Raw genomic sequence first — 14,745 nt, forward strand, 5'->3', positions numbered from 1 at the left:
CTGCATGTATGAATTGATAAATCACTTATGAATTTTCTTCAGGGTATTTATAATCACTCACTTTTCTGAAACACATACTGTAAATGACGCGCTGTAAGCAGATCTAATCTCTAATTTAAATTGTAATTGTGAATCATATATTTCAAATACAAGTTAATGTTTAGGGCCCTATCATACACCCGGCGCAATGTGGTGCAAGGCGCGGCGCAATAGTCTGTTGCTAGTTTCAGCTTGGCGCAAGAGTGGTTTTGAGGCATTGCGCTTCGCTGTTTGAATAGCAAATGCATGTGCGCTCATATGTGCATCCATAGGTGTTCTGGTCTAAAAAGGAAGGCGTTCTGAGGCGCATTGCTGGCGCGTTGCTATTTTGCGAAACTAAAATAGATTTTTCATTAGACCAAAACAAACCCGGTCTAAACTCCGGCGCCTCACTTACACACTGCTTAATACGCAGAAGAGAGCAATAGGCAAATATCTTTACATATGAAAAAAAATAAACAATAAGGATATAGGATATAATAAGAATAGATATAGGATATAAATATAAAGGATTAAAATATTACAAAACATATTATTTTCTAGCCTACATAAATATGAAAAATCACTGCTTTTATGTCTTCTTCATCACGGGAGGCTTTTTCAGTTCATTCATAACAATTTGCTTTTGTATAATGTTATTATTATTAGCAGTATTATTTATTTTATTCATATTTATATTTGTTTTATTAAAAACAAGCTTAGATTTGCCCACCTGTCAGGTTTTAGACCATATGGGGCACAGCATGTGTATTAGGATATAACTCAGGTTTTTGAACACACTTCGTTATTATTGTTCATTTATTCGTTTGCTGGAAATTAGAACTGAATTTAGAAATAGTTTTGAAACGAATATTTGAAACAACAAAAGCTAGTAACTTGCTAGTCACATCAGTGAAATGTTACCACCAACCCCAAGCAGATTTAAAACTGTATTTATATGATTTAATTTCAGTATTGCTATAGCTTATAAAAGAGAAAGTCAAAAGTAGTTTGAGTTCAGTGTTTGACCTCTGTGGGCTCATGAAGCCTGCAAACACAAATAGTGTTCAATTGTTGAAGCTGATGCACATTTGCATATTTCATTCAGCTTTGTAACACAGAGACACACTGAACGCTCAATACTGAATAAAAAGCTTTCAAATCCATTTTTTATGTCATAATTCTCATTTTATAATGTTACAACTAACCCAGACTGTGGGCTGAATTGTAACATTTCACTCCTCCTGTTTGAGGGCTAACTCACAGAATTTGTGCTTACTCTCATTTTTACTATCATACATTAATAAGCATTGTTGTTACTCCCTACCTCTGACTGGTTTCTTTCTATATGTTTTATCTATATCTGTGACACTTGCTTTATTTATTGACTGTTATTGTTCCTTATGGATGTACTCTTACCTGTCCACCAAGTTACCTTTACATGCATCCACACACACTCACACGCACACACTCAAGCACATACCAGTACATGACTATATTGTTGTTGTTTTTGTTTTGTTTTTGTTTCGTTGCTTTGTATTTGTTATTTGTTGACGTTTTCTTGTATTTGTATGATTTTTGCATATTGTAATAAAAAATTCTAAAAAAAAAAAAGAAAAAAAAAAAGAATTTGTGCTGCTGGATGAGAGTTTGACTGTAGTGCTAAATTTAGATTGATCAATTCACTTGTAGTACATGTTTTTGGAATGTGGGAGGAAACCGGAGAACCTGGGGAAAACCCACGCGAGCACAGGAAGAACATGCAAACTATGCACAGAAATGACAGCCGGCCTGTTAAAGGACTAGAACCAGTGACGCTCTGGCTGTGAGGCTACAGTGCTAACTATTGGGCCACCGTGCCACCCTTTGAAGGGAAAGCTGGAGAGGTAGGGGTGGAAGGGGGGATTCTTCAAATTGAAGATGACTGTAGTGGGAAACCCTGGCTCTTTACAGTGGGTTAGGAATGCCGTGATTGGTGGATCATACATGCTAATGCAGAACCAGCCGTGTTCAATCAAAATCATGTGATCCTCGTAAAATTAGTTTATAAATAAACTTCACGTAAATCATTTGGGATGCGTTGTGTGACGAGCGTCCCAAAGGATCATCAGCGTCACCCAGGAAACTAAGGAGAAACACCTGCAAGCCCTCAACTCAGACTGATCGGCCCCAGCTGCAGCCCATCAGCCGGCTTGCATTTAAACTGCAGCAACACAGCAGAACGGGGAGAAGTCTCTCCAGGAGAACAAGCACTAACTCGCTCTCTCTCTATTTTCCCAGACAGCAGCTGAGAACCTGCCGGAACCACAGAGGCACTTCAATAATCCACTGTCACGCTGGGAAAGGAGCACAAAGAGCACACAAGCCACCAACCTAAATTCACCACTGGAAAAACCTTTTGTAAATAAACCACCCTCCGGGGCACTTATATGAGCTCTCACTTGTTGTGTGATTCTTCTCCCCGTGACATCTGGTGGAGAATGTGGGCAATTACAGAGAAGAATCACAGATAAGCGATCTCCTACCCCACACCATAATTATTATTAGGAGTATTTAAAAAAAATAAATAAATAAATAAAATATATATATATTTTTTTTTTCCAGTTTTGGTGATTCCTTATTGTGGCTCCTACAATTTATTTAGTTATTTATTTAGAATTATATTTATTTATTTTGGTTGCTTTTCTCTATAATCTTCAGGTGAACGGCCCCCGGTCCCCTCCCAGTATGGAAGAGATTCTCCAACGGCTCACTAAGGTTAGCATCCGCCAACAACAAATTGTGGAGCACCTTGCCACCCGCCAGGGCAATACTGAGCAGGAACTCGCTGCCTTCCATGCCGCTGCCGCCCAAAGCATTCCGCTACCAGACCCCCGTGCCCAGGCCACAAAAATACTGCCAAAGCTCACTCCTTACGATGACGTGGAAGCTTTTCTGCAAATGTTTGAAAACACAGCCCATCGTGAAGGATGGCCACCCGAGGACTGGGCTCAGGTGTTGGCCCCCCTGTTAACCGGCGAGGCCCAACGTGCTTACTTCTCTCTCCCTACGGCCTCAGCAGAGAGGTATTCAGATGTAAAGAGAGAAACCCTGAGCCGGTTGGGATTGTCCTCAATCTGTGCAGCCCAGGGTTTCTTCGAATGGGAGTATAAACCCCGAGCACCAGCCCGTGCCCAGATAGCAGAACTCACACGATTGGCACACCACTGGTTGTTGGAGGGCAGTCCCACAGCGGAACAGGTAGCGGAACGTGTGATCGTGGATCGCGTGCTTCGAGCTCTCCCTCGCTCGCACCGACGGGCGGTCGGTATGAGGAACCCCATAACCTCCCTGGACCTGGTGGAGGCCATCGAATTGGCGGATGCAACCCAACAACGGGATGGAGGGGAGCGGATGGTGCCGTTCCCCCGGAGGGTGGTCCAGGAACGACGCACACCAGAGGGTCCCTCACGACCAGTCAACAGGCCAGCAGCACCCTCTCCACGAGATGAGCCTATGCCATCTGCGGATCCCCCGCAGCCTGGGCGAGGATGGTTGGCAGGCTGTATTGTTCACAGTGACCCACCATATGGAGCTCCTGAGGCCGACATCAAGGTCAATGGAAAACCGCTTCGGGCCCTTCTTGACTCAGGCAGTGCAGTAAGTCTGGTTCAAACTCATCTCCTACCCCCATGGAGAAACACAAAAACATTCCTTCCCATCACCTGTGTCCATGGGGACACCCAACAAGTTCCGGCTTGACGGGTGACAATCTCTGCAGCCCCGGGGGCTTGGTCTATTGAGGTGGGACTTGTGGAGGACCTCCCGGTCCCCGCCCTTATAGGAAGAGACTGGCCGGGGTTTGACCGCCTGCTTGCGACCACAATGCAGCCTGCCAGCCTTCAAGTAAGTCGCCGAAGATGGAGAGCCAGCCGAGGACCTCATCAGCGGCCTGCACTGGTAGCCACAGACAGCGGGAGAGACGGTAAGCCCCCTCCCCAATCTTCTAATCTGTTCTATGATGTGTTCCAGCAGGTAACGGGAGGGGGCTCCTTTGCTAAGGAACAACGGGATGATGACCGGCTGAAACATTGTTGGACCCAGGTGCGTGTCATTGAGGGCCAAGACACTCAACCATCACCCCATCCTCTCCCGCACTTTGTAGTTCAAAATGGCCTGTTGTACTGCGTCGCACAGCGAAGGGGGGAGGTGAAACAGCTACTTGTGGTGCCCCGTGCCAAGACAGAAACTGTGATGGACCTGGCTCACTCCCACCCGATGGCCGGTCACCTTGGAGTTGAGAACACCACACAGCGGATCCGGGATCGCTTCCACTGGCCGGGTCTGGAAGCTGATATAAAACAATTCTGTCAAGCCTGCCCCACCTGCCAGGTGACCTCGCCCAGAAAGCCTCCCCCTAGCCCGCTGATCCCATTACCCATCATTGAGGTGCCCTTTGAGCGAATCGGGATGGACCTGGTTGGGCCGTTGCCAAAGTCGGCCCGGGGACATGAGCATATTCTGGTGATCGTTGATTATGCCACCCGGTATCCAGAAGCAATCCCCCTCAGGAAAGCCACTTCTAAAGCCTTTGCCCAGGAGCTCTTCCTCCTGTCAAGCCGGGTCGGTATCCCGGCAGAGATATTGACTGACCAGGGTACCCCCTTTATGTCTCGGTTAATGGCTGACCTCTGCCGACTACTGCAGGTGAAGCAGTTAAGGACCACAGTGTACCACCCACAGACAGATGGGTTGGTCGAACGATTCAACCAAACGCTAAAACAAAAGCTAAGGAAAGTAGTGGCTGAAGACAAACGTGACTGGGACCTCATGCTGCCCTATGTCCTCTTTGGCATACGAGAAGTGCCCCAGTCCTCAACTGGCTTCACCCCCTTCGAACTCCTTTTTGGCCGTCAGCCCCGGGGCCTTCTAGATGTGGCTAAGGAAGCCTGGGAGCAGCAGCCGGCAGCGCATCGGTCCATAGTTGAGCATGTGAGACAGATGAGGGAGAAGATCGACCGGGTCATGCCGTTAGTCCGGGAGCATCTGGTCAAAGCCCTACAAGCCCAACAGTGCCACTATGACCGGGCAGCCCAACCACGGGAGTTCCAGCCTGGAGATCGAGTGATGGTCCTGATCTCGAATGCCGCCTGCAAGTTTCTTGCCACCTGGCAAGGCCCCTTCACCATTCTGGAAAAAATTGGGCCAGTCACATATCGGGTGAGGCAACCTGGAAAAAGAAGAGCTGACCAACTGTATCACATCAATCTTCTAAAAAAATGGGTGGGTACCAGGGACCAACTCGCAGCCCTCGCCACCTCCGATCCCGTGGTTGTAGATGTCAACCCTTACCTCTCGGCTATCCAAAAGGGAGAGCTCCATCACCTGGTCAGTCAGTTCTCTGATGTGTTCTTAGTACTCCCGGGTTGGACGAACATCATCAAGCATGATATCCACACTCCAGCTGGCAACATCATTCGACAACGGCCTTACCGGGTCCCTGAAGCTCGTCGGCAGGCTATTGAGGAGGAAGTAAAACAAATGCTGAAGTTAGGGGTGATTGAGCCGTCACGCAGTCCATGGTCCAGCCCAATCGTAATGGTACCAAAGTCTGACGGCACTCTCCGCTTCTGCAATGACTTCCGAAGGCTCAATGAGATCTCAGAGTTTGACGGATATCCCATGCCTCGGGTGGATGAGCTGCTGGATCGCCTGGGAAGGGCCCGGTACATCTCAACCCTAGACCTAACCAAAGGTTATTGGCAAGTACCCCTATCTGAGGAAGCCAAAGCCAAGACCGCCTTCTCTACCCCTAGTAGCCACTGGCAATACCGGACCCTTCCCTTCGGCCTGCATGGAGCTCCCGCCACCTTCCAGCGGCTCATGGATATTGTCCTTCGCCCTCACCAAGCCTACGCTGCCGCATACCTAGATGATGTTGTCATTCATTCTGAGACATGGGAAGACCATCTAGATCGCCTGCGGAGAGTGCTGTCGGAACTCAGAAGGGCTGAACTCACCGCCAACCCCCGCAAATGCCACCTTGCGCTCCATGAAGCCAAATATCTGGGTTTTCGGGTGGGACGAGGGCTAATCCAGCCCCAGGAAAAGAAGGTGGAAGCAATTCGTAATGCACCAAAGCCGGAAACAAAAACCCAGGTACGAGCCTTTTTGGGGTTGGCGGGATATTATCGATGCTTCATACCTAACTTTGCCTCTCTAGCCGCCCCCCTTACAGACCTGACCAGGAAGGGGCAGCCTGAGAAGATCTGTTGGACGACTGCTGCAGAAGAGGCACTACACAAAGTAAAAATGGCACTGACATCTGAGCCAGTTCTTCGGGCCCCGGACTTCGCCTGCCCCTTCCTGCTGCAAACTGATGCTTCTGACACAGGACTAGGAGCAGTCCTGTCCCAGATACAGGAAGGTGAGGAACACCCAATCTTGTATATTAGCAAGAAGCTGCTCCCAGCCGAGAAGAACTACGCAACAGTGGAGAAAGAAGCTCTGGCCATAAAATGGGCAGTTCTGGAGCTGCGATATTACCTCCTGGGCCGCAGCTTTACCCTTGTCACTGACCACGCTCCCCTACAATGGATGGCCCGGGCCAAAGATGACTCGGTGGTTCCTCGCTCTCCAGGACTTCCATTTTGTGGTACGTCATCGGGCCGGAGCCGCTAACGCCAATGCAGATGGCCTCTCTCGGGTCTGGGCAGCTTTTGCAGGTCTGTCAGGGGTCATTCCCCTCCCAACCCCTAAATTACCCCTACTGGCTCACATCACCCCTCGGACCAGGACGACGCTTAGGGAGAGGGGGATGTGACGAGCGTCCCAAAGGATCATCAGCGTCACCCAGGAAACTAAGGAGAAACACCTGCAAGCCCTCAACTCAGACTGATCGGCCCCAGCTGCAGCCCATCAGCCGACTTGCATTTAAACTGCAGCAACACAGCAGAACGGAGAGAAGTCTCTCCAGGAGAACAAGCACTAACTCGCTCTCTCTCTATTTTCCCAGACAGCAGCTGAGAACCTTCCAGAACCACAGAGGCACTTCAATAATCCACTGTCACGCTGGGAAAGGAGCACAAAGAGCACACAAGCCACCAACCTAAATTCACCACTGGAAAAACCTTTTGTAAATAAACCACCCTCCGGGGCACTTATATGAGCTCTCACTTGTTGTGTGATTCTTCTCCCCGTGACAGGTGACACGCAGTTAATTATTTTGCCGAACAGATCCGCCACTTTTGACGCTCATAAACAATCATAAAGTCATCGCGCTGCAGGACTTAAGAGGTTTGCTACAGGTCCAGCTGTCATGCAGTGAGGGGTTTGCGTCTTTAATAATCTACCACAGGTTGCGTTCATTGAACTGTATGAATGATTAATAAATCCATATAAAACAGTCCCTTTTAGGGTTGGGTATCGTTTGGGTTTTTTTCGATACCGGTGCCTAATCGATACTTTTAAAACGATACCGGTGCCAAAACAGGGCCTGAATCGATACTTTTTAGCCACAAAATGATGGTGGATGACTCAACAAAAATATTTTATTTGACAAAATATTTTAAAAAATCATTTTAATCGAACAAAATAATTACAGTTTAAAGTAAAAATCAGGTCCTATTGTATTACATTAATACATGTCCTTTGATCATTTGTTGGTTAGCATGAATTTAAGATTTGCATTAAGAAATTACATTAGCTTACTATTAACCTGTGGGGGGCGGGCAGGGGCCACGCACTTTTAGGAGCACATTTTAACATATATATCACAAAATACTTAACATTATTGGAAGTGATTTGTTTTCATGCATCACTCTGCAGTCTTCATAAACAAGATAATTAAATATCTTAAACTCACAATAATCTTCCTTGTTTATTTATTTGACAAGTAACGTTATACTGGTGTGGGAGAACATATTTCTAACATTCAAGTACATCAAGGCACATTGCTGCACCTGTAAACTTTAACAGGCCTAAAGTTGAAGTCAATTTATTTTGCCCTCCCATTCATTCACAATAATGTTTCTGAAAATTTTTGCACTGTTTCCTAAAAAATAATTATTCTGGAGTCATAATAAGTCCTATTTTTTATTGTTTATTTTGTGCATTGATAATGACCAAGACACATTGAATGACAGTAAAAAGTAGCAATTTTACCCAATAAATGCGTTAATAATATCAACTGATTTATATATAGTCATTCAAATGAACTTAAAACGATTAAAAACTGCAACAAACATTTATTTAGGCCCGAACTACAAAACCAAATGTAAAACTATTTTAGTATCAGTTTTGCTTAAGTTGCACGCTAGTGTTGCAGGAGAGGGGAGTGGTCGCTTTAAGACTTGCTATTTACGGGAGTTGTAGTTCATAGCGAAGTGTATTGTGGGTAGTGTAGTTCGACACGCATGCTGGATGATGTGAGCTCACTTTCTGCTGTGCTGTGCAGCTGAAGCTGAGGAAGAAAGTTTTACTCGGCTTTGTTTCATGTTCACTCAAGTTATTCCACCCGAGAGCTGTTCATAACTAGATAGAATAGACATAGAGATAGAAATAGAGATATATTGATCTCTGCAGCAGCTGCCGGAAAGCTGCGTGCTGCAGACGCAGCTGGTGTGAAAGGCAAACGGCTGCATGCTGCTTCTGCTCTCCATACACGCTGCTCACGCACTGCTTTCGCTTGCGGTGTGAAACAGGCGTCAAAGGCAAACGCCTGCATGCTGTTTCTGCTCGACATACGCGCTGCGCACGCTCTGCTCACGCTCTGCTCACGCACTGCTTTTGCTTGCGGTGTGAAACAGGCATAACCTCCTTGTCGCAGCACCGAAATTCATATGCTGATTTAATACCGGTACGTACTGGTTACCTAGGTACCGGTGCTATAATGGCACCGGATTTCGGTACCCAACCCTACTTAAAAGTCACGTCTTGTCTTCAGTTTCGAGCCCAAGTGAACCGCGCTCTGGCTCACCTCTTCCAACCAGGCCAGGGCCGCACCTGAGCCAGATTCGGAGCACTCACACTTCTCAAACGTTATGGGCCTGGGCACGGTACTGATAGCATAGTGTGAGTACACCCTGAAACTAAAAAGTGTTCATATTAACTGTTTGCGCTGCAAAAATAACTTATTTTCCATTTAATAGCAGACACTTGTAACTCAAGATCTCAAAGATATATAGAGAAATATAATAGAAGTACAACTATCCCCGGTCTCCCCCATACAAATATATCATATGTACATGCAACTTATATTTCAAAATGTATCAATAATAATTTATAATACTTATGCTCTTGTGAGTATCTCTCTTCCGCCTGTTGAGGATTCATTATCTACAATGTAAATAACAGCCACAGACAAAACATCTATTTAACAATCTATGCCCACCACCACCCCCTTCCACTTGGAAGGACATCTATCCATGCAACCATACTTCTGCATTAAAAGGATATTCTTGACCATCAGTGTCCAGTCACCACTGAGGTGTGTGATTCCTATTTGTCTCCACATGCTCCACTCCAGTCTGTAAAAGACAAAGACACGACTAACAGAGCTCTACATGCTTGCTGAACTCCAGCAATGCACAAGCTGCTCTCCAGCATTCTTCAGATAAATCTCCACTGATGCTCTTGTGAGTCTCCTTCTTCTGTCTCTTGTGTGTCCATTACCTGAAAAAGAAACACCTGCGGCAGACAAGACATCTATCTAACTATTTACTGTATCTGAAGGAAATACCCGATCATCACTTAGTCTTCACAAATTAAAGTATATAATTTAAAAATGTTTTATTAAGTTAATTTGATTCAACTAAAAATGTAAGTCTGTACCTAATTTATTACGATGTACTTGTCAATACTGATGTGTGGTTCACTGTTTCTCCACATGCTCCATGCCAACCTGTCAAAGAGAAAGATATCAGGTCTTTAATCGTAATACATTTCTTTGGAAACAAACTCCATTGTTTAGTCTGTTCAAGCAGTTCTACCTGCTTCCTGAGCTCCAGATTTTCAAGTATATCTCCACCGTTCTCCTTGTGAGTCTACTTCTGCTCCACTCCAACCTACAAATGACAAAAGCTGCATCCCAAATGGCACGCTATACACTATGAACTTATACACTATGTACTTATGCACTTACACACTCAACAGCATAGTATATGAATGTAGTATCCCAAATAGAACACAATCGGTTATTTACTAACCACAAATTCAGCTGTCGTGCATTGAGAAGTTTGCGTATTTAATAAACTACGGCAGTTTGCGTTCACTGAACAGTAAGAATGATTAATAAATCCATATGAAACAGTCCCTTAAAAGTCACGTGTCGCTTTCAGTTTCGGGCTTTGGCGCGTTTTGCACTCTCACTACAAGTTAACCGTGCCAAAGCCCAAGTGAACCGCGCTCAGCCCACCTCTTCCAACCGGGCCAGGGCCGGCCAAGTGAACCGTGCTTGAGCCTAATTCAGCGCACTCACACTTCTCAAACGATCCGGGAAACGGGCCTGGGCACGGTACGGATGGCATAGTGTGAGTAGGCCCTTAGTGAAACAAATGACCAAACTGTCAAATAATACTTGCCATGAGTATAATCACTTTCACCATCAGGAAGCAGCATAATCACTCTTGTTGGAGAATTTTGCTTTCTTAATCCAAAATAAAGTAATCAAACTTAAGCTCCTGATAGCTCCACTGATGCTCTTGTGAGTCTCCCTCTTCTGCCTGCTCTCTCTCCATTACCTGAAAAAGAAAAACCTGACAAAGACAAGGCCTAATTACTATCTACAACAACCAGCATTCCTTCATCTTGGAAGGAAGTCTATCGATTCACACGTCCACCTAATTAAAAAAAAATTTAATTCCTGACCATCCAGTCGTTGCTGAGGTGTGTGATTCCTTCTTTTCTCCATGTGGTGCCATCTGATCTGTAAAATACAATAGAAAGATGTCAAGTTGAAAGATGACAATCTATAAACTTAGAAGAGATAAATGTGTTACAATAATTAGTAAAACTGTAAATAATACAAATAACAATCAAAAGCTACAAATGTTGAACAGGCCGACAGCATAAATTACTAATAAGTAACACAACAGCCAGACAATCTATCTGACAATAGACGTGCAGTAATGTTCAATGTGTTAACGCTGACAGCATAAAAATACATTAGAACAGATCAATTTATCCGATCATATAACAAATAACAATCTGCAAATGTTAAGTTAGATAGCAATATACAAATGAAGCATACAAACAAAAATATTGTATCTATTTCTGTCTATCTAAAGGAAATATCTGACAACCACTTACTGCCCCATTAAGACCAGGTTTTCCACTCACTGAAGCACCACAAGCACATCTCCTGTGAGTTCCAGTGTCTCTCCTAGTAAGGTGTCTCCAGGTTCCTCGTCTAGTCTTCATCCTGTTTGCTGTCTGTGGTATCCAGTTGCCTATTGGTCTCCAGTCTCCAAGCCTGCATAATCAAATATCCAATTCAGGTTAATGGACTTATTATGTGCATTAATATACTCACCTGCTTATACTCAACTGACGTCCTGTTATATTACTGAACTGAATGTCGTCCCTTCTGTGACACTTACTCTGTAAAAATGTAATTGTATAAGTTTAAAATGTTTTATAAAGTTCAGTTGACTCAACTTAAAGTTTAAGGCTGTACCTAATTTATTATGATACACTTGTCATTACAGAGGTGTGTTTCCCTGTTCCTTCACATGCTCCATGCCAACCTGTCAAAGAGAAAGATATCAGGTCTTTAACTAATCTTAATACATTTCTTTTGAAACTAACTCCATTGTTTAGTCTGTTCAAGCAGCACTACCTGCTTCATGAGCTCCAGGTCTTCAAGTATATCTCCACTGTTCTCCTTCTTCTGCTCCACTCCAATCTGCAAATAAACAAAGACAGCCCCAACAAAACCCCAACTGCTGTTCTCCAGCATTTTTTAGAGAAATCTCCACCAATGCTCTTGTGAGTCTCCCTCTTTTGTCTGCTCTCCAATACCTGAAAAAAGGAAAAACCTGACACAGACAAGGCCTAACCACCCATCTATACCAGTGGTTCTCAAAGTGTTGTACGCGGGTTTCCTTCTAGTGGTATGCAGAGAAATCACTGAATAATAATTAAAAATATATGAATGCCCTTTTACCCTTTGATGCAAACGATAACAGATGTGATCAGCATTGGCTGTTCCCTGTTCTGTACGATCACACTGTTATGATTAGTATGTTTAGTGCATCATGTCATCAGATGCTAAGAATCTAAAAAAACTGTGGAGGGCTTAAGCAGATACATGTTAGAGAGGTGCTTTTACAGACCAGTCCTGTTGGCATTTCAGTTACTGCAGTGCAAACTCAGGAGAATTATTGGTAAAATAATAGAGTGGAGGAACTATGACGTCAATTTGTATGCAAAAACCCGGAAGCGAGTTAGCCTTTTAGCAGTTCCGGTTCCCTCGTCCCAAAGTCAATGGGTTTTTTCAATGGGGTACAGTAAAATCGCTTAAATAAGGTTCGTGGCCATCACAAACTCAAAATACTTTCACGTTTTGTTTTACGACATAAAACACATCAGTTACAGCACACTCTTGAATTTTTAAATCGGTTATGCTTCTTTAAAAAGACGGTTGCTATCAAGTTGCTAATTGGGACTACAAACGGTGTCGGACACATTATATGTCATCGAGTTGATCTGGTCTGGAGCGCAGCTCGCTCGTGATGGGCATTTGGATTTGTCTGTTATTTAGGTATTTTCATGAATAGTATTTTATAGTTTGTAGTATTATTCTAATTGGGAATTCAGATTGTGTGCAGATAATTCCTTCACTTGTAAAGGCTGTCGAGACATATTATTTTTGTTGATCATTTATTTTAATAAACAATATTATGAAGATACTGCTTACTAGTGTAGCCTGTCTCTTTCCTGCTCTCAGTAATGCAAACGTATCAATAAATGTGTAAAAATACATGCATGTTAACTGTCATTTTAATGTGATCAAGTGATTTTTTGTCTGGTTTTTCTTCTTCATCTGAACACATTTAACTCTGTCATAACAGCAATATTTACACTCCTCCATAAAATGTACAGCATGTGACTGTATGGGCTGCTTTTTAGTGCATTTCGTGACAAAAAAAGGAATATTGAATGTTGCTCTGTGTCCATGATGATGGAACTTGCAGGCATTTGATAGACTTGTTCCTCACGCCTCATTTCTGTCGTCTGTTAAGGTAAGCAGGCTGTGTGCACGCGAGCGATACACTTATTTAAATATGTCTTATGATAATACTATGTAGGCAGATTTATACAAACAGTTTTAAAACTTTTAGAACAACCGTAAAGCAACACAGATGTATTTCCCACTTAAAAACGATCCAAAAGACACATAGGTTTTTATTTGTTTATAATATATACCGTGGATTATAATATAATAAACAGAGAGATTAACTCTTTGTCATGGACATTATTTCTAAAAAATAAGCTTGAAAAGTTGCCTGTAGCAGGGTGGTGCTGACATCACAGGCGAGCGCCCAGAGGGCAGTGTAGTCCGTTTATAGCCTAATGTTAGCTTTTCAATTCTTGCGTTTGTATTTAAGATCCAAAAGTGCTCAAAGTTGTATTTTCGTGTGAGGATTATCCGGCTGGACAAAACATGTAAGTGTAATGAACAGTGTTTGAACACAGAGCTTTTTAAATCCCAGAGATTTTCATGAGGGAACCAGTTTTATGCAAGCAGCCGATTAGCCTACAAAGTGACGTCATAGTTCCTCCACTCTATTATCACTAATGTTTTAACGTGTTTGTAGTAAATAAATGCATTTATGATTTATAGCCTAAAGTCATTTGTTATGTAAATAGACTAGCGGTGTGGCTTTCGATTTAGTTTGTTGCCTCAGATTTAAATTAATCTGGATGTGATTCAAATGGTGCGGGAACAGACTCAAGCTAATTTGCCATGTTTGAAGCTTGGAGAAACAGAAAAACTGAAAGTCTTTGTGTACACAGACGGAGCACCCGCGAACCTTACCCGAGTCGGCCTGAAAACGGTGGTCAATTGCACAGTTTACACAAACTCTATGGGCTCTATTTTGACGGTCCATGCGCAGAGCGCAAAACGCAGGGCGCAAATGCTTTCAGGGCAAATGCTTTCAATTCCGCTTTGCGCCGTGGCGCATGGTCTAAAAGGGTTGAGTTTATTTTCTTATTGAGTTATAGGTGAGTTTTGAGAATAAACCAATCAGAGTCTCATCTCCCATTCCCTTTAACAGCCAGCTGTGTCACGCCATAGACTCATTTGCTATTTACATGACGTAAAGTAAGTGTAAGTGGAAAAACTGAGCATTTCACAAGCAAACAGTTAACCGTTAACAGTTTTTTTAAACAGAAAACAGTTAAACAGAGCATCTACTGCATGAGAATGAGAGATAATCGATCTACTTTCACTTTCGCTCTCGTGGATAAGGAAACCTTTTCGCACAGACATCAATTAGTCTATAAATAATTAATTTTGTTTGTTTAGCGCACATATTCGTTTCAAAACTATTTCTAAATTCAGTTCTAATTTCCAGCAAATGAATAAATGAACAATAATAACGAAGTGTGGTCAAAAACCTGAGTTATATCCTAATACACATGCTGTGCCCCATATGGTCTAAAACCTGCAGGTGGGCAAATCTAAGCTTGTTTTTAATAAAACAAATATAAATATGGAGATAATAAATAATACTGCTAATGATA

The 14,745-nt window shown here is 43.5% G+C and overlaps 2 long non-coding RNA genes across 3 annotated transcripts in view; one reads left to right on the plus strand and one right to left on the minus strand.

Moving 5' to 3' along the window:
- Positions 1-14,745, plus strand: part of LOC147843449 (uncharacterized) — a 186,625-nt gene that overhangs the window by 108,506 nt on the left and 63,374 nt on the right. The gene's annotated exons all lie outside the window — the stretch shown is intronic.
- Positions 1,317-14,620, minus strand: LOC137495852 (uncharacterized). 2 transcript variants are annotated; one of them, XR_015493535.1, is made up of 10 exons: positions 11,834-14,620; positions 11,672-11,741; positions 11,538-11,595; positions 11,305-11,467; positions 10,864-10,921; positions 10,578-10,751; positions 9,987-10,077; positions 9,829-9,898; positions 9,435-9,684; positions 1,317-1,511 (listed from the first exon to the last, which is right to left on the minus strand). It is a non-coding gene; the product is annotated as an uncharacterized LOC137495852 (long non-coding RNA). The 2 variants fall into 2 exon arrangements; XR_015493536.1 differs by lacking the exons at positions 1,317-1,511; positions 9,435-9,684 and having other exon boundaries at positions 9,818-9,898; positions 9,987-10,061.

Source organism: Danio rerio, chromosome 6 (assembly GCF_052040795.2).
Source record: "Danio rerio strain M-AB ecotype USA chromosome 6, GRCz13ab, whole genome shotgun sequence".
NCBI classification, from domain to species: Eukaryota; Metazoa; Chordata; class Actinopteri; order Cypriniformes; family Danionidae; genus Danio; species Danio rerio.